Source organism: Tursiops truncatus, chromosome 12 (assembly GCF_011762595.2).
Source record: "Tursiops truncatus isolate mTurTru1 chromosome 12, mTurTru1.mat.Y, whole genome shotgun sequence".
Taxonomy (NCBI): domain Eukaryota; kingdom Metazoa; phylum Chordata; class Mammalia; order Artiodactyla; family Delphinidae; genus Tursiops; species Tursiops truncatus.
The window spans coordinates 29693226-29719661 of record NC_047045.1 but is presented as its reverse complement, the minus strand read 5'-3'; the positions used below and the strand labels follow the sequence as shown (position 1 = coordinate 29719661).

The 26436-nt window shown below is 36.8% G+C and overlaps 1 long non-coding RNA gene across 1 annotated transcript in view; it reads right to left on the bottom strand.

Moving 5' to 3' along the window:
• The window catches only part of LOC117314474 (uncharacterized), a 300856-nt gene that overhangs the window by 256732 nt on the left and 17688 nt on the right, over nt 1-26436 (bottom strand). The window contains exon 2 of the long non-coding RNA XR_004529218.2: nt 18418-18520. This is a non-coding gene — a long non-coding RNA (uncharacterized lncRNA). The remainder of the gene's footprint in view (nt 1-18417; nt 18521-26436) is intronic.

Genomic DNA, 26436 nt, shown 5'->3' with positions numbered 1-26436 from the left:
ACTATATAATCGCCTAGCCATAAAAAATTATGCTTATTCCATCTGAGTAATGATATAAAGGCCTATTTTGAGGATTACATGATACACTATGATTTACATAATAATATACAAAAGGAGGTTCGTGTTCCCTTTCCAACCCACCCTTGCCTTTAGAATATGTTTGTTTCCAAACAAAATGCAGGATCTTGGGCTTCCCTGGCTGCACAGTGGTTGAGAGTCCGCCTGCCGATGCAGGGGACACGGGTTCGTGCCCCGGTCCCGGAAGATCCCACATGCCGCAGAGCGGCTAGGCCCGTGAACCATGGCCGCTGAGCCTGTGCGTCCAGAGCCTGTGCTCCGCAACGGGAGAGGCCACAAGAGTGAGAGGCCCGCGTACCGCAAAAAAAAAAAAAAAAAAAAAGTAGGATCTTATCATTTTTGCGCTCCCAATGCAAGCATTATTCTTTACCACACAAATTCCAGTTTATAGAAATACTAAAAATTATACTGACTGAATTTGAATAACATCGAAATTTTAATAAGCACTCATGTCAGTCGATTATAATTCCAGAAGAAGGGCCTAAAGCATTCATCTTCTCAGAAGTCCCTGGTTCAGAACCAAAATACATTATCTTGGAAACGACTATGACAACTTTGCCCCCAAATTATCACAAATATAGCACAATCTTAACTTTTCTTCTTCAGTTGACAAACCTTTGAAATCACAACAGGATCCATAGGTGATCAACTCTAATAGGGTCAGGTAGTAGTGTGGTTGATGACAAGAGAAGTGATAGGGAAGGTGGTAAAATGAGAGCTCAGGCTGCATTTTAAAGGGAGCAGAGAGTACTTCCTCCCAGCCCCTGTTTCAGACCTTCCAGACAAATCACAAACTTAGATTTGCATGTGAAACCTTGTGATTTTTAAATATGATAATTATTCAAAGTTTATGTATGGTCACATTGTAAACTTTCCTTTATAGGACCCCCCCTCCAGGGTGTTCCACAAACATAGTGCCATGTGTTGTTAGTGAGAAAATGATGGACCTGGGAGTCTAGGGAACCAAAGTTTGAATTCCTCCTCTACCACTTAGCAACTTTGTGCCCTCAGGTGAGGTGCTCTCCACCTCAGTCTCCTTATTTGCAGAATGAGGATTATAATATCTATGGCTTTTGTAGCAATTATAAATAAAAAATATAAATGCCTATGCATTTAAAAATAATAAAAATTGTGTTTATGAATACTTTAATAAACCAAATAATAGTGTCATTGAGGGGAAATTTCCACTTGCTCTTCAAATCTGGACTTAGTGAAAAAAATAATGCCATTTATTACAGTTATAAATTACTATGAATGTGATTTACAGAAATCATAGACTATGTCAGGATACCAAGTAGTTTGCAGCCACATAGAGGCAGTGGTCTCTGATTGCTTCCAACTATGAACTGTCACCATCACTTATTCATCTTGTTTATCTAAGAGGGTCACTTGTTTTACATGTATATACATACCCACTTTTACTGAGTAATGAAGATGAGAGTTATGGTGAGAATAAAGGCAAAGGTGAATAATGCAAGAGGCAGTATTATTAGCATTTTGGCTCAGAGTTTGAGGTTGGGTGTCAAGTGAAACAATATCTCAGTCCTAGCTTTATCATTTTTTCTCACTGTTAAGACTTGGAAGAGTCAATACTTCTCTCTAAGCCTTAGTTTTTTCATCTGAAAACTTTTGGATAGTCTGCTCTAAAGGATTTTCCTCCTACATAGTAAGAACTCCATAGTGTTAACTGTTACTTTCTTTATTCATACTACTATATTCACATAAGATAGAAATATTTTAAACAATATAGCCATCCTGCCATAAAATAATTGCAAAATAATATCAGTTCATAATAATCAAGATGGCATAAAAAAAGGTAACCATACATGTCAATGGCAAATTAAGACTCATTCAATTGTTTAAAGTTCTGATAAGGGATTTATCAACTGAGTATATTACATATGTGATGTGATGGATCCCATTTAATAAAAGGATAATATCCTTCCTAAGTATTTGAAATAAAAAACTAATATTAATAATTTCTTACGTTTGAAGAGTAATGTATTCAAATTGCTCACACATATATTACCTCATTTGTTCTTCAAATAAACTATGTGATATAAATAGAGTAGTTTCAAGAATAAGGAACCAATGCTGATAAAGATTATATTACTTGACCAATGGCACTTGAAAAGGAAATGATGAAGCTGAGGCCAAATGCAGGTTTGCTCACATCTAATTCAATTTTCAAAATACTATACCACATTTAACAATTTAGCATTTCCTCTTTTGTGTTAAAACCAAACTGTGATTTTTGTATTCCAGACTCATCAGCATTAACTTTGTTGGCAATGGCTTGAATGACCTTAACTAGTCTTTAAATCACTGTTGCCAGGTACAGAAATATAGGCATTGTCTTGAGAATCATTGTCCTTTTTATAAATACGTACTGAGTTCTCCAGCCTCACCATGTTTAATGTTTAACAATTGGAGGTACCAATAGGGAGGAGAAATAAGAACCCCACTCTAATGAGCCACCCTTCCTATCTCCAGACTCCAGATGAAATCCTGCCATGGTAACCATTTGGTTTAGTATAGCAATCATTTGTTAAATTATAATAATCAGGAGACTAGTGATACTCCAAGGTTCTGTTAAAACAGTTTAAGAACTATGATTAAACTAAACCAGATAAATATTTTAATTTTGTATAATAATTTTAATTTTTGTACAACTCACATACGAAATTAAATTAATACGGAATCATTCATTTTCCCTTAGAAAACCCAATGCAGTGTCAAATAAGAGGTCATTTACATTAGTTGCTACAGCACAAATTGGTCAAACTTGTAATTACATATAGTCAAAACTGGCAATTTGTTAAAGTAATTTCAATAATATTATTTTAAATAAAAAATGTTAACAGATATACCTTTAAAATATTTGCCAAAAAAAGTGATAAAGGGCTAATAGTACTGCCATGTAAATAGCCCATGTTAAATCAAAAATAAAAATACTACACACTCCTGAATTCCTTATCTGAGTGAGAGGTTATACTGGATCCTTGGCCCCAGGCCGTGATGTGCTAATAAATGTTTGACACCAGCTCTCTAGCAGGAAAAATAAATCTCTGATTTTAAGCATTTGCCAATTTCCGTAGAATAAATACTCACTAGAGTTGATTTCAAGCTACTAACACTCAAGTCACTCAAGGCAGAGTTAGAGAGGTGAACAATGGGCTCTCACAAGCTACACAGGCCAGTTCCAGCCTACCACTGCCCAAACTCCAAAACTAATCCAAATCTCCAGAACTTAGAACCATGTATTTTAGAAAAGCTTCCTCAGTGATTTTGCTACAGTCAGTCCATAGAACAGTGTTTAGGAACCATGGACTGCCTTATCGTACAACTACAGGAGTTTCTGAGACTACGAATGGGAAAACATTTGTTCAGCTTCTCTTGTGCAGCACAAAGCCAGGTGGAAGTGACCTCAGCATCACTATCACCTAGGACAACTCTGAATCGTGGAAAGAATATATCACTTTTAAATTAAAGCAAACTGTAAGGCATCCCCTTGGTCTATAGCTACTTGTGAGCCCGGATAAATGACAAGCCTTTTTGATACCTTCCTGAGCCAAAAAGAAAGTGCCTCCCTCTGATAAAAGTCACTTAAATCCTCATTGTTTCTCAAAGAACTTATTTAGTCCAGTCCTCTGCTTCCAAGAGAGGATGACAGCTTGGTGGTATTTCAGCTCCTATTGCCCACATTCATGAATTACTTATGAGCAATTTCAATTCTTGGTGTCAAATTATTCAACTGAAGCCAACAAATACAGGCATTACTCTTTGTAGACATGCCAATTTCATAGAATTTATAACTTTTAATCTCTGGGTTTACACCAATCTTCAAGAGACAGAAAATGAGAAGGATTAGTATTGGTAATTAGTCTTTGCCTGGGTCACCCTGAAAGCCTGAGAAAAAGGCTTGCAGGCAGGTAGTTTATTTGGGAATTGATCTCAGGGAATAGTAGTGAGGGATGGAGGAATCTGTGGGGAAGAAGTCAAAGTCATTACAAAGATGTGTTATCTAGCTGGAAACCTCTATGGGCAATAATTACTAGTTCAAAACAGATTATGAGGGCTTCCCTGGTGGTGCAGTGGTTAAGAATCCACCTGCCAACGCAGGGGACATGGGTTCGATCTCTGGTCCAGGAAGATCCCACATGCCGCAGAGCAGCTAAGCCCGTGTGCCACAACTACTGAGCCTGCACTCTAGAGCCCGTGGGCCACAACTACTGAGCCTGCGCTCCACAACTACTGAAGCCCATGTGCCTAGAGCCATGCTTCACAAGAGAACCCACTGCAACGAGAAGCCCGTGCACCACACCGACGAGTAGCCCCCGCTCACCACAACCAGAGAAAAGCCCGCACGCAGCAACAAAGACCCAACACAGCCAAAAATAAAATAAATAAAATAAAATAAATAAATTTATTAAAAAAAACAGATTATGAGAAGCTTTATGGACATGCATTTCAGAATTGCCCACCTGGTATTGAAAAGGAAGAAACATTTATCTACCTGGTATATTCTCTATTAGCCAAGTGGCCCCATGGGCATTAACTCCTTTGCCTCCATTCTTTTGGTTGATCATGCATGAGAGCCCAGCAGTTCTAAGGTAGTCAGAGAAACAGAAGATGGGAAAAAAGAAGGAACTGGCCCTGGCTGAGGCACTGTCAGACTATGCCTATATAAATCTGGTCAAAGTCTGTGTGGACCTGGCCACTGCAGCAGTGAATGGAGGAAAAAATGGAGCTAAGATGATATAAAGTGGTATATAAGTGGGGGTCCAGTTCACTAGGTAATAATAAAGTGGTTCTACCTACTTTGTAACTGTTGCTTGGTTCCATGATCTTATTCTTTGGACTTAGAGAACTAAAAATACTACCAAACCCCAAATCAATCCACAGACTTCTCTACACTGGCAAGAGGTCAGTGGGAGAAAAGACAATCTTGCTCGTAAAGGAACAGATTCATTTATGTATTTTAAAAGACTGTAAATGTTAAAATGACCATACTACCCAAGGCAATCTACAGATTCAACCCTAACCCTAACCCTATCAAAATACCAATGGCATTTTTCACAGAACTAGAACAAATAATTTTAAAATTTGTATGGAAACACAAAAGACCCTGAATAGTCAAAGCAATCTTGAGAAGGAAGAACAGAGCTGGAGGAATCATGCTCCCTGACTTCAGACTATATTACATAGCTACAATAATCAAAACAGTATGGTTCTGGCACAAAAACAGACACATAGATCAATGGAACAAGATAGAGAGCCCAGAAATAAACCCATGCACTTATGGTCAATTAATCTATGACAAAGGAGACAAGAATATACAATGGAGAAAAGACAGTCTCTTCAATAGTGGTACTGGGAAAACAGGACAGCTACATGTAAAAGAATGAAATTAGAACATTCTCTAACATCATATACAAAAATAGACTCAAAATTGATTAAAAGTCTAAATGTAAGACCCCAATACTGTAAAACTCCTAGAGGAAAACATATGCAGAACACTCTTTGACATGAATTGTAGCAATATTTTTTGGATCTGTCTCTTAAAGTAAAGGAAATAAAAGAAAAAGTAAACAAATGGGAGCTAATTAAACGTAAAAGCTTTTGCACAGCAAAGGAAACCATCAACAAAATGAAGACAACCTACTGAATGGGAGAAAATATTTGCGAATAATATAACCGATAAGGGATTAACATCCAACATATATAAACAGCTCATATAACTCAACATCAAAAAAACAAACAACCTGGCTAAAAAATGGGCAGAAAAACTGAATAGACATTTTTCCAAAGAGGAAATGTAGACAGCCAACAGGCATATGAAAAGATGCTCAACACTTCTAATCATCAGGGAAATGAAAATCAAAACCTCAATGAGATATCACCTCAAACCTGTCAGAATGACTATCATCAAAAAGAACACAAATAACAAACGTTGGCAAAGATGTGGAGAAAAGGGAACCCTTGTACACTGTTGGTGGGAATGTAAATTGGTGCAGCCACTGTGGAAAACAGTGTGGAGGTTTCTCAAGCTCCAAAATGTAGGACCCGAGAGAGAGAACAGAAAAGCCATAGAATTGACCACATATTTCCATCCATAAGCAGACAAGCTAATGCCACTGGAGAAATTTAAAGGGGCAGAAAGACAAAAGTAAAGACCCTTTTGGATTATATCCCATGATTGTATTAATTACATAGAATAGGCACCACAAAGCTTGCTTAAAAGCAACTGACATCATAACATCTGTTTTCATATAACAACTTGTGAAGAGATGATTATTTACTTACACATTTGTTGACAATATCAAATTTGGGTGTTTACCCACTGACCAACTCTAATTCACATTTAAATCTTGTATCAATTAGGTTAGTATGAAAATTTCAGCAATGTCTAGTACCAGCAATGTCTAGTACCTTAGGAAACAACTCAGATAATATTTATACCCACTAAATTTTGAGCACACTGGTCAGTAGCACCAGTTCTTAACAGCACAGTGCTAGTGCAGAAGTCATTCCCCTGCAACCCCTTCATGAAAGAGAAGAAACATTAGTAGGTAAAAAAGAAGAGCCTTAGGTACAGTGCAAGCAGCAGAGCAGAGTGGTTAGGGTATTGGAATATGCAGTTAGATTGCTTGTTTTAAACAGCAGTAACCTTGGGCAAGCCATTTAATCTCTCTAAGCCTCATTTTCTCATCTTAAAAATGAGGATAATAATTTCTACTTCATACGGCGTCTGCGAGGAGGAAATGAGATAAAGTATATGAAACAGCACAGTGTCTGCCATATGGAAGGTTTTAACAAATATTACTATTATCGTTATCACATTAGTCCTCTAGAGAACACTGTAATACACACATAACACACAATGGGCTAGAAAAATAAAGAGAAATTTCTAGAGTGCTATACAAATGTAAAGGGCCACTGTTGATCTTACTTTCATTCTCTCTCTCTCTCTCTCTCTCTCTCTCCCTCTCTCTCTTTCAAAAGGAAATATAATAAAATAAGTTTGTTGTGGTAGAAAAAGGATATCTTGAATGGTTTTTGTACTCAACCTCCCAGAACCTCAGTTTCCCCATTTACAGAATGGCAATCATATTGCAATGCTTAGTTCTCTGGGATGTTGAAAGATGAGAACAGGTAGCATGTTGTGAACAGCTCAGCAGTGAGTTACAGACACAGACACGCACATCGAGGTTTCGAAGTGGCTTTGAAGCATCTTCCCTACGCTAAGAAGCTCTTCTTGCACTGCAACGGAAAAAATGCAGGATCTTCACATCTGGGCTTCAAGAAAAGTAAGAGAAAAGTGGCTTCTTAGGACACAAGGTGTGAGAAGACTGCAATCAAAAGTCCTGCCTACCACCAGCTTTAGGCAGATAGTTAAGAATATTTTTAAAGATCAACACATAGAGATCAAAAGAAATAAATGTAATTATTTACAATGTACAACATTATGAAATTAAAATTCTGAGAATAACTTTTGACTGGCATCATTAGAAAGTTTCTGCTCCTGAATGTTCAAATATATATGTCAATGTTCATCAAAAACAATGATTATAAGGTAATAAATCAAATATTACTATATAAAAAGCAATCTTTTTAAAATGCTAAGTATTATGAAACCTGTAAATATCAAAATAATACATGTGATTGGTATCTAATATTATTTATAAAATATAAACTACACATGATAAGTTTAGTAAATTCTTTAGGAAAAAGCTATTTTCAGCACTTCCAAATCTTACACTGTTTTGCAACGAATGGGGTATGTTGTAACTTTATTTTACCTACCCTCAGATGAATAAGGTTTGATTTAATCATCTTGTAGTCACCAGAGAAATAAGGATGGAAAAAAGTACTGTGCAAGGATATATTCCAGCATCACAAGTGGAGGCAGCAGGACCCCCATCCACTGACTGTGTGATCTTGCCCAATTCACTCGATCTCTCCTCTTCTTTAAAAGAAGAGTAATAATTGAATGGGCTGTCAGGGTCAAACTGAATGTAAAGGAGCTGGGAGAACTGCTAAGTGCAATATATAAATAGATAAGCCACTCAACCTCACTGTGACTGTTTCCTCATCTGTAAAATGAGGTATGAGAGTTGTCACTAAAAACTTTTGAAGCATGTAAATTCTGTGATTCTAGGCTTAAAATGAAGGTAGAAAAGTTGCCTTCTCCCACCATATCTCATTCCTAGATATAGACATCAACCCCCAAATCACACACCATTTTTGTGGACTTGTTTCTTCACAGACTGCCTGCCAGACACAGCAGAGATTGGGTGACAGCACTACCTAAGGCAACACACATCTTAAATACAGATAGGCCCTTCTTCTAAAAGAACTTTGAAAACTGTGAGTTTAATTGCAATTAAAAAGTCCATTAAAATCCAGTGCAACTAGCATTAAAATAAACAACTTTCTAATAAAATATACCAGTATGGATTTTATGCTTTAAAAAAAAAAAAGGATCCTCAATGGATATAACTATGTGTAACATTTAAATATTTATGCATAAATTTTCATTTTACTACAAATGAAAATTATTGGTTTATCTAATAAGTAATCAGTGTATGAAAGGGATTTTAAATTGAAGAAAGTAATTTAAAATAACCAAGCATGCTTAATGAAAATTATCCCTTTTAAAATCTTTTTTCTAATTAATGTGTTTTTCTAAAATTTAAAAGAAGCCGGGTATTCAATAAACTATGACATCTAGATATTTTACATTATCCTTATTTAGATAGGATTTTAGGATTAGAAGGGACCTTTAAATGTCACCTGTTTAGCCTTAGTATCACATCTGCCAAGTGGTCATCTAATGAATGTTTGAATTCCTCAAGTCTCAGGGAACTCACTCCCTCTCATTTTAACTTCAGAGAGCATGGATTATTAGAATTTCACCTATTCTGCCAAAACTCAACCTAACTTTTTAACTTAGAAAATTAACAAAATGACCAAATAATGACCAGTGTCCAGATTTGGAATAACACTATAGTAAAAGCAAACAACTTGTTAGTTTAATTCAACTGTGCCTGAAGTCATCTGGCATTAGACAAACTCCACAATACAGGTGAAACAAATTTCCATGGAAGTGTTCTTAGCACTGCAGAGACCAACTGTGCTCATCCAATTCCCCACAGGCTGACAATCGGGACCTACAATACCCACGGCCAGGTGCAGGCCCTGAAAAACAACAATCAGTGAGCCCTGTTCTGCCTGAGCCAATGAGAATGAGGCCTGACTGAATATTAGAGTTATGGTCCCAAAGGTCTGGAATTTGTCTGTCAGCAGAAGCTCATGTCTTCCCTGACCACAGTGATCCCAAGCCCCAGGCTGGAACCTCTGTCCCACCATTCATACCAAGTCTCTATTTCTGGCCTTCGGCCATGCTTTCCACTTTATATTCAAGCTCCCTATCCTAAATTCTGGTCCATTTGCCTGGGATCCAAATAATTGCCTACCTCTTGTTTCCTTAATGTGGCTGGACCCTAGATGAGGTTCAGGTTCTATCTGGATCTGTTCTCCCAGAAACAAGCTACCTCTACCTGACTGTAATTTTCTACTCTCTCCAGATACTTCTATGGCTCTATCCCTACTTATCATTTTAAGAGCTTCTGTGACGTTAATGGTTGTTTGTCTCAGACTTGAACTACTTCCCCTTGAACACTGGAATATGGACTTCTGGCCACAATCCATGGGAGTCAGCCCCACCGCCATGTTAATCTCTCTTAGGGACATCATGAGAGAGTAATAGGGGTCCTGGCTCAGTTTTCCAAGACTTGTCCCCACCTGCTCCTGATTTACTCCACTTATATGCTATTGAGGTCCCAAAATGCCTGGTGCTAGAAACCCTCTCAGATACTAGGACAACAAATTTAAAGGTCTACAGAAAGTTGATTCAGACTAAAGTACAAGGATGGATATGCAGTATTCAATTAAGAACAGTTAAGAATATATATTCCCTGAGCAAGAGTTCTACAGGATGGCTTGGTAAAAGAGGATGCTTTTTAAGCTAAATGGATATAATAGTGACAAAGTGAAGCAAACATTTCAAGCTATATAGGGAGATATTTTGAAACAGAAAGATCTGACCATCGTTCCTTAAATCACATCTTGTAAGTGACTTTAGCCAGGCAAAATCACAACCTTGCTTTCCTAATCCCACCGTGCATTCTAATCTTCCCCTTTTAGCACCCTTGTCTGTCATATATACTCGCGGTGATTACATTCTCTCTTGCATTTTTCTCTGTCTCATATGAATACATCTTATCTCTAAAGCAGATTACAAACTCCATACCTTACCTTATCATACCAGGAATGTTTTCAGTAGACAATAAATTCTTACTGAATTGAATTGAACTGAAACAAATTGGGAGAAAAATGACTTTACATTGCAGAAGAGCTAAGTTAACAAAAGATTTGAATCAAATGCCTAATAAAGTTCTGAGACTGGATAACTGAGGCTTAGAGAGAGACTGAAAATAATATTGCACAAATTAGAAAACAAGATGTGGAACTATAATACAGACAAAAGCTGTCAGTTATCGACTGTGGTAGGGGGAATAATGGGCCCCTAAAGACATTTACCTCTTAATCTCTGGAACCTGTGAATATATTATCTTAAAGGCAAATTGTACTTTTCAGCTGTGATTCAGTTAAGGCTCTTTAGATGTAGAGATTTTCCTGGATTATCCAGGTGGGCCCAACATAATAACATGACTCCTTGAAATTGGAAGAGAGAGGCAGAAGAGAGGGTCAGAGAGACGATATGAAGAATAAGGAGAGGTTTGAAACATGAGAAGGATTCAGTTTGCCATTGCAGGCTTTGAAGACCAGGAAGGGGACAGAAAGCCAAGGAAAGTAGGTGGCCTTTAGAAGATGAAAATAGGCTTCAGCTGACAGCCAACAATAATGCCCTCAAGGCCATTATGCTAAGTGAAATAAGTCAGCCAGAGAAAAACAAATACCATATGATCTCTCTTATATGTGGAATGTAAAAAAACAAACAAACAAAAACAAGTTCATAGATACAGAGACCAGATTGGTGATTACAAGAGGTGAGGGGTAGGGGGATGAGAGAAATGGGTGAAGGGGGTCAAAAGGTTAAAAAAAAGTCCCATGCCATTTACCTCCATGCAATATTTGGGACATACTTATACCAGAAACTGGGGGGAGCCTGGGGTCCCTATGCATCCAGAGAGCAGCAAATATAATAGTGAGAGGTTGATAGAATGAGCTCAACAGTCAGACCAATGAACTCGACTCTGGACTCTGTGTGTCCTAAATCAAGTTACTGCACTTCTCTAAGCCTTCCTTTCCTCATAGGGCTAGTAAAATTTTCCCCTGGGGATGGTATGAAATTTTCAAAAATATTTTTTGATTGTCAATTTTCCACATGATTCTCCCATAACACTCCTTATCTTTGCTTCCATTAAAAAAAGAGAAAGAAGTAAAGAAAGAAAAAAAGGAAAAAAAGAAAGAAAACGGGGGTCTAGGTCCCACAACCACAAGGAACTGAATTCTGCCAGCAACTCAAATGAGCAGGAAACAGATTCTCCTCTAGAACCTCCAGGAAGGAACAGAGTCTTCCAACACCTTGATTTTCATCTGGTGAAATCTGTACTGGACTTCCTACCTACAGAACTGTAAAATAACAAATCTGTGTTGTTTTAGGTACTAAGTTGATGGTAATTTGTTAAGGCAGCAATAGGAAACTAATATAGGGAAAGAGAAAGTTTATTTGCCAGCCCTAGTTAGTTGGACAGTCAGAGTTACTAAGACTGGTTCATGTGACTGAGGGTTTAGAGTTTGTTCACACATTAACTATGTAGTTTGGGGGCTAGGGGCTCAAATGCAGAGATCGCGAGACATTTCTGAGGCAAACAGTGGGAGAACCTAACCAAATAACTACCAGATTTGGTTCTTTCTTTCCCTTTTCTCCAACTCTTCTTCATTGCTCCTCTCTAAGTTTCCAACTTTTATTTAGTAATTTATTTAACAAATCTTGTAAGGCCTTAGGGATCCAAAGATATAATATACATCTTTCCCAAGTAGCTCAAAACCTTGTCAGTACAACAGATGTATCAACAATTTACATTATATTCCTAAAGAGCAGACCAAATATTTCACCTGCATTCTCATTTAACCCTCACAGCATCTTCCTACATAGGGCACTAACTGTATTGCAGACTATAAGTAGACACTGTGTGTTTATGTGCGTGTGTGTGTGTGTGTGTGTGTGTAGAAAAACACTCAAAATGGGGCAGGAGGAGAAAAATTTTGAAAAAAAAAGAGTGCTCTGCTAAGCTTTAGCTAGTTTAGTTTGCACAGTGTAGACATGGCCATGAATAATATTTTACCCCCCAAAGATTCAAAATCAAAGTATCTCTTAAATGAAATTCAAAATGGATCAAAAAGAATTGTTATAAGCACTAAGCAATTATTAATTTAAATCCTAAATAAACTCCTGTTAGCCATTAATATTAAAAACAGCTACTGAATTTCTCCAATACTGTGAGAAAAAACCCAACAATTAGTTTACCAGAATTTCATGAACAGATAGGAACTGCATTCATTTCACACCTACCCTACATCAAACACTGCGTGAAGTACTTTACTGGCCTTATCTCATTTACCTCAATACAGCCCCATCAGTCACTCACCTCCTAGGTAATTCCTTTGTTACCGAGGAATTTGAAGCTCAGAAGAAATAAATGTGCTGGCCCACTAGCAGAGAAATATTCAAGGAAAAACAACAATAAAGCAACAAAATTGTTATCGGTGGGACAAACTGGACAGCAAAACAAATGTCAGATAAAGGTATGTAATAAACTATTAGTTTCCTATTGCTGCTATAACAAATTACCAGAAACTTAGTGGCTTAAAATAACACAAATGTATTGTCATACAGTTCTAGAGGTAAGAAGTTCAAAATCTGTCCAACTGGGCTAAAGTCAAAGTGTTGGCAGGGCTGATTCCGTCTGGAAGTTCTAAGGGGAAATTTTGTCTCCCTGCCTTTTCTAGGTTCTTGAGGATGTCTACATTCCTTGGCTCATGGTCCCTCCCTCCATCTTCAAGGCCAGCAGGGCAGCCTCTCCCAATCTCTTTCTCTGACTTTCCTACCTCTCTCTTAAAAGGACCCTTGTGATTACACTGGCCCACTCAGTAATCCAGGATGATCTCCCCATCTCAAGATTCTTAATCACATCTGCTTAGTCCATTTTGCCATGTATGGTGACATATTCACAGGATATGGCAGTTATCTTTGGGGAGCCATTACTCAGCCTACCACATAAGCATATGTAGATTAAAGTCAAGGAAGAGAATTTAGCTAGGAACAAGGAAGTACTGAAGTTTAGAATTTTATCTCCTACTCCTCCCTTATGTGTGTTGAACAAACACTTTTGTCAAAAAAAATGGGTGAAATGCCTAAGCACATCTGAGATTCACTCTGAGAAGGACAAATTCAGATGCAGGACAAAAAATCAAGCTGGGTCGAGGCTAATGGACTATGCAAAGTCCTTCTCCAGAGCTTGGGCAATCGCAGTACATTCAAGAGGCCTAGACACAATTCTCCCAACTATTGGCATTCCTATTGCTGCTCATTAACTGTTTTCAAGTTTCTCTTAGACCAACGTAGAAGATTTCGCTAGCAAATAATTACCTGAAATCTCTAAGCAGCTCCTGAGAGAAGAACCCTAGAACTAGCTGTCTTAGCATTATAAGGTAAAATAATCAAGAGAAGAACCAGTGATGGCTCATAAAAGCACTGAGTTCCCTGAATTCTCAAGGCCATGCCATTTAAAAGATCTAACATGTGGATTATTACTATAAAATATAAGTGTGATAAAGAAACATCATCAGGGTCTGAGATAGAAGGAGTTCAGTTCAGGGCTCAGGCATGTGGCCTGAGAAAAACATCCCTCCCCATCTCACACTCTATTACCACACGTACCTAACTTGTCTCTTTCCCTTCAGTTTTGCCCCACTAAATTCATATACCTCAATGCCAAGATTATCTTTTCAAAACACATATCTGATCACCTTGCTTTCCATCTTAACCTCAGGTAATTCTGTCTATAGAATGAAGTGTAAACTCTTTGATTTAACAGATAAGGTCCTGAAACTGAGGCTACCTACATTTATAATTTTATCTCCTAATCCTCCCTTACGTGTGTTGAACAAACATTTTTGTCAAAATGGATGTCTCAGTATTGAAGATACCTTTCTTATTTTTATCTCTGTCTTTGCATATGCTATTCCTTTAACCTGAAAAAAAAAAGACATTTATTCAATGACTAGCCAATTCAAATGTCAATCATTCAGCAAAGCCTCCCTGAAACTAGCTCAGCAAAGTTTTAAATTCTTCCTATGTTGTGCTCCCATTGCTAACATAGAGGCATAGAGAAAATGTTCCTAGTGCATGGCAAACTTGAACCCAAGCTACACCAATATCACTTTCCAAATAATTCCCATCTGGTCATGGCACAGCAAGGGACCCCAGGGATCGTGTTTTCAGCATGTGCTGTCCATCAGATCAACTACAAAGGTTTGTAAAAGATTGGAAAAAAAAAAAAAGGGTCCTTAGACTCACTCCAGGTATACTGAACCAGAATCTATGCCAGTGGTGCTGAGAGGGCTTGCAGGTGTTTAATAAGCTTCACAGGTGATTCTGATGCAGAAAAGGGAAAAAGGTCCTCAACCAGGTTGATGCCACAACAGATACAGGACTGTCAATGCTAGTAACTGGGAGTGTGAGATCAGACCCATTGGAGAGGGTCTAAGCCAGAGCTAAGCAGGTAGCCAGGGCCACAGGTATGCGGGCTAAGACTCAGGGCAGCAGAGGGCTGAAGTCAGGAAACCAAGGTGGAAGCTCTTCTATCTGGATCAAAGAAACATCAGAAATGGAGGAAGAGCAGGACTCAGTAAGTAATCCAGTACACCTGGCCTGTCTTAGACACACTGGGTACCTAACTTTGGGAAATGAGAGTAATTCTAGAAGTCACCAACTGGAAGCTTCTCCAAAGAGCAACACTGCATCATCTGGAAACATTAGAAAAGTATCTTGGGCCCCATCCCAGACCTACTGAGTGAGAATCTGCATTTTCTCCTTATCCCCAGATGATATAAAAGCCACATCAAAATTTACAAAGCACCCAAGCCTGGTTCCAGATGATGCCAGTGCTGCTAGTCTGTAGACCACATTATGAGAAGCAAGTCTTGACCTACAACTGAGCATGCAGAAGAAATTCAAGTGTTACCACTGTTAGCAGTTTGAGGGCAGGAATCTCAATTACCTTGTCTCAGCAATTAGCACAGGGTCTTAGGAACTGATAATACAGTCTATTGGTTGAGACCTCAGGACTTGGAGCTGGTTCAATTCCAACTCTACCACTCACAAGCTGTGTGGTATTGTCAAGTTACTTAACTTCATTATGCTTCAGTCTCTCATCTGCAATACAGACATAACTGCCTCATAAGAGTGAGGGAGAGAGAGCATGTTATTTTTGATAGCACTGTAAGTGCTCAATAGATGATGAAAAAAATTAATAAGATAATGAATTATTGATTAATCAGTTGATATACTGATTTTTGGTGAGTAAAATAGATCCAAAATTCTGGTGGTGTAAATGATCTCAATCTGACTCATATAAACTAAGAAGAAGAAAGACTGAAATCTTAGTGACTGACAGACATTCCAGGCATAAGATTTCTGAGAGTATTAATATGTAAGTTATCCTAAGTGACGGATGAAAGAACTGTCTAAAGCAAGAGAATCACTAACCTTTTTTGGAGTAGTGACATCAAAATGATGTTTATGAGATCTCAAAGCTCTCTTAATTCTCCCCCAAATACCTAAGATGGAAATTTTTCATGGCTTATTTTCACTAAATTAAATTTAAATTGATTTACTTGACAACATTTTGACATTTTTGCATTATAGAGTATTGCATCTGCCATAATAAACAATATACATTCAAAGAAACACATTTAGTTTTAGGCTAATCCTTAAAATAACTTCCTTATTTTTGTCTAGTGCTTTTAAATTTTCAAAAAACTTTCACTCCTTCTACCTCATTTATCCCCATAACAACTCTACAGTTGTTTTTTCTAAAGCCTAGAAAAGTTTGTTATTCCTGTCTGACAGTTGAGGAAATGGAAAATGATTTTAAAGTGCTCAAAGTCACATAGCTGGTTTGTGGCAGAAATAGAACTAGAACCAAGTTTTCTAACTCCCAGCCATTTCTTTAAGCTACCTACCGGTACCACTACCACCATCTGGTTGCCACATATTATTCTGTATACAAACCCACGACAAAGCCAGGTCACCAGCTCAACTGCCCAATATCCTAATTCCTCTCCCAAGCAAGTGTCCTTTCCCCAAAAAGGATGTTCTAAATACCACAAAAGCAACAGTTTCCTAAACATACAGGAAAACCTTTTTTATTTTGTTAAAGTAACTTTTCAGTTCTAGAAGTTAGAAGTCAAATTTGGAGGTGCAACTTTAAAATTTTTTAAATTATGGTGAAATATAATTTTTTTTTAATTTGACTAGTTCATTCATTCACTAAACACTACATCTGCCTACAGATTTCTCAGTTCAACTGTCTTTAAAAAAATGTTCTAAGCTATAAAAGGAAGTTTTTAAAAAGTGTTACTGTGCATTCCAATTTTGGATACCAATATTTATTGAGTCCTAACACTTGGGTTTTAGAAATGAGCACAAATCTTAGACTGACAAATGATAAAGCAATGGGATCTTATTAATAAAGATTAATATTTAAGTCTTCAAACATACCCCAAGCAGCACAGCATGTTCTTAAAAAAAAAAACAATCACTGTAGTTAAAGATTTCAATTTAGTCATTAAACTTCAGAACTGATACTGTGAAATGTTTTCCCAAAGTTAGTATACATTTTTAAAGCATTTTTAAAGGTTCTGGATAGTCTATAGCGTTATATAATTTATGACAACAATTATGACAGAATCACTAAAGAAAAACTGACAACTCTAAGCTGACAAGTGTAAGAAATTCCAGAGTTGCACTGACAATTCAGATCTACTTCCTTTCATGCCCAGATTCACTTAATATCTCATTTGGTTTTCAAACCTCCCCTCAGAAGCAATTGGAACAAAACCATGAGCAAGCTCAATCTCCATTTGGGCATGTAACCCTTTTACAAACACAATTACAGCCAAACACTATTGTAACCTGATTTGCATTTGCACTAAGTTACAAAGCACATTGAAAATGCCTGCTATGCATGCTACAGACTTATTAAGAGGATAGATTGCAGGGCTTCTGTGAACACTAATTAAAAAGGTTTTATCTTTCCCCTCTGATCCACTGAAATTGTTCAAATGCCTTGCCTGCTACAACTTTGTTCAAAAACAGTTTTCAAACATGTGATCAGAGCTAGGCAACTATTTCAGGTGGCTTGATTCTGTTTCCACCGTGGACAAGGCCAGAAAGACAAAGTTTCAGTCTAAACTTTGAGCTTCCTTTCCTTTGTTATTTTGTGTTGCAACCTTAGCATTATCCAACTGTGGACTTTTATCTGTGAATATCTAAATCCTGTCTTGTGGAAAACTAATTACTGAACCACTGAGAGCTTCATAATGTCCTGCATTTAAGTCCTGAGCATCATACATAATGCATAGGCAGCAGTCTCTGCACTCTGATTACAGAACACTGTCATTAAGTGAGCAAATTAAAGATGTGAATAATTCACTGGCTGAGCTTATTGTCAGTGCTGCATTGTGAAATTAGAATTTCTAATAAGTACTGCAATTTTTTTAACCCAATTAACACAGAGAACATCTTGAGACTGATTAGTACAATAAAAATTATTACCTTATTCTTTTGCTTCACAACAGCCAAATTAAATACTGTACTTAATTATGCAGCATTCATTCCTTCTCTGTTAAAAAAAAAACCCTATCATTTTAATAAGAGTTCTAATATTTGTATGTGAGCTAAAAATATAGCACATGCATCTGTAGCTCACTGTCTTTTTGCAAAGTTTTTTTTTAAGAGTCTGAACATCAGTATTATCACCAGTGGTGGATTATGATGACACCAGTCTATTCTTAAACCAAATATTTTTTCTAAAAAAACAAATAGCACACACAGAATTGACAAAGTAACTAACCTCCCCAAATTGAGTTGAATATATTATACCTCTGCTTTTTTTTGGATCTTTAGATGCAGATTAACACAGATTTGCCCCTACTGTACTATATATGATTGAGGCTGAAACATATATTTAAGAAAATTAACTGATTAGGAAAAAATCAAGTATCTGTAAGAGTGGGTCTTACCTCAGATGCTCATATAGCACACAGTGATCTGTCTCACTCCTGCCAGGCAAGTGGGAAAGTCCAGTTTATGCTCGGCATGATGATCCTACGCAGAGAGTGTCTGCTGCCATGTTAAATAAAGAAAATGATCATTTAAACGGGGGCTTTTGTCTCCCAATATTTCCTCCTGCTGCCCCTTTCGCATCAAAGCCCAGAGAGGCAGGCACATCTGGCAGCAGTCCCTGCCCCTGACCGCAGCTGCCTCTGGAGAGCTCCCCCCTTCCTTTCAGCTCCTCTGCATCCCCTTCCTGGGCAACTTCAGCCCCCTAAAATGGGGGAAAGAAACGATGACATTGCAGGCAGAATATGAGATTGTTTGTTCAGCTTCTGAGCCACCTCCTTCCTGTCTAGATATTTTACAGAAAGGGAATGAGAAGAGGGAAACAGCGAAGGTGCTCTGAAAATCAGTCAGACACAATGCAATAGGGAGATGGAGAGGAGGGAAAGGAGAAAGAGAGAGCGAGAGTGTGTGTGAAGGGGGGGTAGCTGTCAGTGCAGATAAATCTGCATATGGAAATTAGGGTTATCCTGGGTGCAGTTTTATTTAACTATGATCTACTGTTTTTTTAATTAGACCAGAATTTTAGCAAAGGAAAGGAAGAAGGAAAGTGAGTCTTGAAACCAGAGACAGAAACTTCTAATTCAATAGACTTAAAATTTCATAGCAACTGCAAATAGCAAATCTAGAAGTTGTAGGAAAAAGAAAAGGAACAACAACAACAACAACCAAAAGGAATTTTTTTCCCTGTTTTATTTAATAAACTAGAAAACCTCCCCACCTCCAAAAAAATAAATAAATAAATAAATAAATAAGGAAATTGGGATAAGACTGTAAAGCATTTGAAAGGAAGGAAAAAACACCTCTCATGGTCTGTGTAAAAATTTTCCTTAAATGATAGAAGAATCATATGGGACAAAGGAATTGTCAAAAGTAGAAATTGGCATTACATGTGGAAACCAGTAGCAGCACATTCTGCATTTTAATATCAGAGGTATAGCATGTTTTTTGCCTTCCTTAGAAAACACCTTTTGCAGCTCTAACCTATGGCAAAGTGCCACAGGCTATAATCAGTTTGAGGTTGTCACTGACACAAGCCAACTACTCCTTTTGAGACACTGGGAGTAAAACAGTGAGGAGGCAGAGTTACCACTACGGGAGGTTGGCTGGTATGCTTGGCACTGAGCCCTCCACCAGAGGTGCTGGTTGGATAGCAGTTTGACCAGAAGGAAGCATGAGTTAATTCTGTAATCTGTGAGTGGGGAATTTCATGGAACGGATTAACATTTACTAGTTCACCTACAATGTGGCAAATATTGTAAATGAACACTCCATGGTTTCTGCTCTCAAGAAGCCAGAATTCGATGGAAAAAAAAATAAATTAAAAATGAGATGGTAGTGCACTTTTATAAACCAAGGAGTGCTTCAGATAGTCTAGATTTGAGCAGTGTGAGGAGTTGTCAGTACCCTCAAAGCTCTCCACACAGATGGCTGACTGGATCCTACAAGACCAGCTCAGGCACTGTAAATAAAATTACTTTGTCCCTTTGAACTTTTGCTTCTTCAACTGTAAAATACCTGCTTTTTAAGTTTGGGATAAGAGATAACAACAACAACAAAAAAAAATCACCTTTTGTCTGGCTCATGATAATGGCTCAAAATATCAAATCAATTTTCAGTTCAGATGTCACCTCCTCTGTGAATCCTTCCCCAATATCTACAAACAGGCTCAGAGGATTCTTCTGCAATTCTCCCACTGTTCTCCATTATATTATATCCTTGTCATTTTCAGCAGGTCTGTCTCTTTACCAGTGGGTCTCAACCAGGGGCCATTTTGTCCCCTTAGGGGATATTTGACAATGTCTGGAGACGTTATTGATTTTCACAACTGAAGAAGAAGGGTTGCCATGGGCATCTAATAGGCAGAGGCCAGGGATGCTGTTAAACAATCTACAATACACAGAACAGGTCCCAACAACAAAGAATTATCAGGCCCAAAACGTTAACAATGTAGCAATGAACACAACTAGCACCCAGATATTGGTTTCTAATAAAAGGAACCAGGGGTCCTTGGAAAAAACGCTGATTTTAGATGTGGGGCAAGAAAAATACGTGATCTAGAGCATCTTCTAGTGCTAGAAAGTAAGAAGTGCTCAAAAAACAACGAAAGTTATAAAACAAAACGCTGATGGCGTATGTCAAAGGGACACAGGAACCATCTGAAAGATCTCCCAAGGGCAAAAGTTGGAACTATTTGAGCAACAAATACACAAAATAGTATTGGATTATAACCTAAGCTATAATATAAATATCCATGAGTCCATAGTGGTATAAATAAGTTATCGAAAACTAATTAAGTGAAAGAGAAGAGAAATCTTCCTTGCAGAAGAATTCCAAATAATTTATGTAAATAATCCTTCCTCAAGGAGATGGAACATGACTCTCCACTCCTTAGGTGCGGGTTTCTCATAATAACTTCCATAGTCGTGGGTGGGGAGGCGGGACTGAGAGTAACTTTATAGAGGAGAAATCTGACCTAACACTACTTCAGCCAGGTGGTCAAGGTTAACATCAACAATGGTAAGTCACGTTGTTCATGTATGTGCCCTAACCCTAGTCTAGTTATGAAAAAAAATCAGACAAATTCCCATAGAGGGACATTCTACAAAACACCTGACCAAGACTCCTCAAAAACAGGAAAAGTCTGAGAAATTGTCACAGCCAAGAAGAGCCTAAAAAGATATGAACACTAAATGTATGGTGGTATCCTGGATGGGATCCTTGAACAGAAAAAGGATTTTAGGTTAAAACTAAAGAAGTCTGAATAGAGTATGGACTTTAGTTAATAGTAATGTATCAATTGATGGGTTTATTAATTTTAACAAAGGTACCACCTTAATGTAAAATGTTAATAATAGCGGAAACTGGGTGCGAGTATACAGGAACTCTGCACTATCTTTGCAAAGTTTCTGTAAATCTAAAACTGTTCTAAAAAAATGTATTTAATTTTTAAAAAGTCAATAGTACCAGAGTGAAGAAACTCTGCCCTGTACTATACTATAAGTTTCTGAAAGAAAGGGGCTTTGTGGGTTTGCTGAGTATGTTTATAGGCTCATGGTGGTAGCTCATCCTCAAAGATGACCCCCAGTAAACCATGTCTCTCAGAATTCATATTCATGTGTGTTCCCCTCCACCTGAATCTGGGCTGGCCCTATGACAGAGTGCAGCAGAAGTAACACTATGAGACCTCTGAGGCAAGGTTCTAAGAAGCCTTGTAGTTTCCACCTGAGTCTGTTGCAACATTTGTTTTGAGAAAGGCAACCATTGGGTAAGAAGTCTGAATGCACTGAGATCTCCATACTAGTAAAAAGCCCAAGCCACCCAATGGGGAAGCCTAAGGAGAGAGAGACAGAGAGAATTAATGATTATGTGTGTGTGAGAGACAGAGACAGAGAAACAGAGATGTCCAGCCAGCCCACTGCTGTTCCATCCACTCTAGTAGAGGCACCAATACATGTGAGTGAAGAAACCACGTTTGACATCCTGCACATTCAAGCCTATAGATGACTGTAGTCCTGGCCTCTATTTGCCTGAAATAGTATTACAGAAACCAAACAATAACTACTCAGATGAGCCCAATTTACCCACGGAACTATAGTAAATCATAATAAATCATTGGTTTAAGACACTAGATTTAGGGGTGGCTTGCTGTGGAGCAGTAGATCAGTCAGTGCCTTTTACTTAGTAGCCATTCCAGAAAAATGAAAGAGGAGCTTCAATATTGTAGAAAGAAAATAATGATGGGATTTCTTTTAACATTTTAAAACATTTCTGTTAAAAAAAAAAAAAAAAACTACCCGCTGGTAAATTCAATAAGATAATGGGTTTTGCAATTAGGTTTAAAAAGGTAAAAACAAAACAAAACAAAACAAAAAAGAAACGTGGTTAATATATAATACAGTCAGGCCAAACTGGGGTGGAGAGAGAGAAGAGTAAATGGGGAAAGAAAGAGATTCATTATGGGGTGGAGGGTGGATATATATTTTAAAATATGTATTTTCTACTTTAATATGTTAACAATGACTTTAAGATTTATTGAGTGCCAGGTACCTTTACATGTAGTATTAGCTTCCCAGAATTATATGAGGTGAATACTACTTTAACCTCAGTTTTACAGATGAGGAAATAGTGTCTCAGAGTAGCTAAGTTACTTGCCTAAGATCTCCCAACCAGTATATGTGACCAGGATTTGTACCTTGCAAGTCTGACTCCAGAGTCCATTCTCTTAGCACAGTCTAACAGAGAAATAAGCATAAATAAAATAATCATACAAACAAATATGTGGAAATACAAACTATTATAAGTTTCATAAAGCTAACTGCAAGATACTATGATCATAAAACATATACCTGACCCAGTATGGGAGTTTGGGGAGGCTGTAAAAAGTTTGAGGTTGAGGGTGTCACTCGGGTTAGTAAGGTCAGGTGCCGGGTAGATAAACTGGCCCATGAACCAGAAAAAGGCAGAGGTGAAAACAGGTGTATGATTGGCTGTTGGTGAAGTGTCTTTCTTAGAAGTAACACTGTCCTTATAGCTTAAAAGCCAGAGAATGTGGGGAAGTCCTGGTGAAGAGAGAGCTGGAAGAGATCATCTACCTCTGTGTATGAATCAACAGAAGTCTTAGGCTCACCCCTAAGTTGTGCGTATGTGAAGCATAACCAGAGGAGCAAAGCAAAGGTTATGAGAACTGAACTGTGTATAAACTACTGCCCAAGCCTCAAACTAACCCCTGAGTGGTATATGGAAAGCATAACACATGCTTTGAAAACTGAAAAGACATTCATCCACAGAAAGCGAAACAAAACTTACAGCTTGAACCTAATTGGACTATTGCTTCCGAAAACAAACAAATAAACAAAACCCTCAAACAAACAAAGAGACAAGCAAATAAATTATTTGGAGGATTTTACTAGGTTCCCAAAGTCTCACATAAACAAAACTGCAGAAGATATAATATAAAATTATTGGACATGTAAAGAACCTGGCAAAAATCTGACCAAATTTCATGGGAAAATACAGTTAAGAGATGCCAATCCTGGAATGACAGATATTTAAATTATTTAAATTATCAGGCAAGACATTAAAGCAGCTACTGTAACCATCCTACAAGACATAAAAGTGAACACTCTTAAAATGAACAGAAAGATAGATAGTCTCTACAGAAAAGTAGAAAATGAAAAAGAACCAAATAGAAAGTTTGGAGTCAAAAATTACATATTTTAAATAAGTTCATAAGATGAGCGCAATAGAACAGACATGATAGAGGGAAAAAAATCAGTAAACTTGAAGATTAATCCGTAGAAATTGCAAAATCTGAAGAACAGAGAAAAAGGATTGAAAAAACAAGAGAAAAATACTGAAAGACCTAATATGTAATTGGATTTTCTGGAGGAGAAGAGAAAGAGATTAATGCAGAAAAAATATATATTTTTAAACAAATAATGAATGAAATTCTCCCAAATTTTGTGAAAGACATAAATTTACAAAATTCAGAAGGTCAATGAACCTCAAACAGGATAAATTCAAAGGAAACTATGTTCACACATGACACAATAAAACTGCTGGAAGCCAAAGGAGGAAAAAAAACCTTAAAAGCCACTGGAGAAAACTGACACATTATATATAAGGGAACAATTATTCAAATGACTGTGGATTTTTTATCAGAAAAAACAGGGGCCAAAAGACTGCAGAATACTGAAAGGAAAGAACTGTCAAACCAGGATAATATATCTTCTGAAAATATCCTTCAGGAATGAAGATGAATAAAGACATTTAAGATAAAAGATGAAGGAAAACTAAGCATTTATTGCCAACAGACTTACTCTAAAAAAAATGCTAAAGAAAGTTACTTCTTCAGGCTGCAGGTAAATGATACCAGAGGGAAATTTGGAACTTTAGAAATGGAGGAAGAGCAATATAAATGACAAATGTCTGGGTAAAAATAATAGAGAATTTAACATATCTTAAGTTTTAAAAAGTATTTATGACTCGTGAAATAAAAAATCGTAACACTGTCTGGATAATTTTTCAATATATGTAGTATAATACAAATGACAACTATAACATAAAAAGGAGAGGGTAAAGAAACCTGTATGGTGGTAAGGCTTTTTTACATTTTACTTGAAGTCATAAATATTAACTCCAGTTATATTCTGAAAGATTAAGTGTGTACACTGTGATCCCTAGAGAAATTACTATAAATATGCTACAAAGAGATACAGTCAAAAAGCTAATAGATAAATTAAAGTAGAATATTAAAATATAGTCAAAATATATAAAATACAGTATTTAAAATATAATTCAAAAGACTATAAGAAAGAGTAAACATGCAAACAACAACAACAAAAACCCAGAAGGGGCAAACAGAAAAATAATTTAAAAATAAATACGACCGTATCACATTAAATGAAAATGATCTAAACACACCGAGTAAAATACAGACTGTCAGGCTGGATGGAAAACAAAATCCAACTACATATTGTTTGTAAACTTTTTGTAAGAAACCCACTTTTAATATAATGATATATATTAAAAGCAAAATCATTGTAAAAGATATACCATGCAAATACTAGTGAAAGGAAAGCTGCAGTGGCCATACTAGTATCAGACAAAATAGACTTTGAAATGAAGAAAGCTATCAGGAATAAAGAGGGATATTATATCATGATAAAAGTGTCAAATCACTAAGAAGACATAGGAACCCTAAATGTATATGAACCTAACAACAATTTTAAAACACATGAAGGAAAAACTGATACAAATGAGAGGAGAAATAGATAAATTCTCAGTTATACTTGGACATTTCAACACTCCTCTTTCAGTAATCAGTTAAACAAGTAGAATATCAGCAAGAATATAGAAAACCAGATCAACCTTATCATCCACTTGACCTAATTGACTTTTATAGACCATTCTACCCAACAATAGCAGAATACATAAAAGTTTCAAATGTACATGTCACATTCACCAAGATGGGTCATATTTTGGGCAATAAAACAAACATTAACAAATATAAAAGGACTGAAGTCTTACATAGTATGTTATCTGACCACAATGAAATTAAACAAGAAATTAATAAGAGAAAGATGCCTGGCCAAGTCCCAAGTATTTGAAAATCATGCAACACACTACTAAATAACCCATAGGTCAGAGAGAAAGTTTCAAGAGAAACTGGAAAATATTTTTAACTAAGTGAAAATGAAAACATCACATATCAAAATATGTGGAATGAAGCTAAAGCATTGCTTAGAGGGAAATTAATAGCACTAAATGCTTTTATTAGAAAAGAAGAAAGTCTCAATCAATAACTAAGCTTCCATCTTAAAAAACTAGAAAAAAATAGTTAGTTACAATCAAAGCAGAGAAGTAAATAAACAATAAAGATAAAACAGAAAGTAATAAAACTGAAAAAAGAAAAACAACAGAGGCAAGCCACACACTGGGAGAACATAATTACAAATCATATATAAGATAAAACATTTCACCGAAGAACATGTATGAATGGCCAACAGAGACATGAAAAGATATCCCAAGTCATTAGTCATTGGAGAAATGCAAATTAAAACTACTTAATAACCACAAGAATAGCTACCAGAAAAAGATGACAATAACAGATCTTGACAAGGATATTGAGAAAATGGAATCTTTATATGTTGATGGTGGAAATATAAAGCAGTGCAGCCATTTTGGAAAACTGTTTTTCAGTTTCTTAAAATGTTATCCATAAATTTACCTTAAGACCCAGCAATTCTATTTTTATGCCATATTTACTCAGGAGAAATGAAGGCATATGTCCACATAAAAAACTTGTATACAAATGTTCATAACAGCGATATTGATAATACTCAAAAAGTGGAAATAACTCCAAAAGAAACAAACTATTGATACATACAACATGGATGAACCCAAAATACATTATGCCA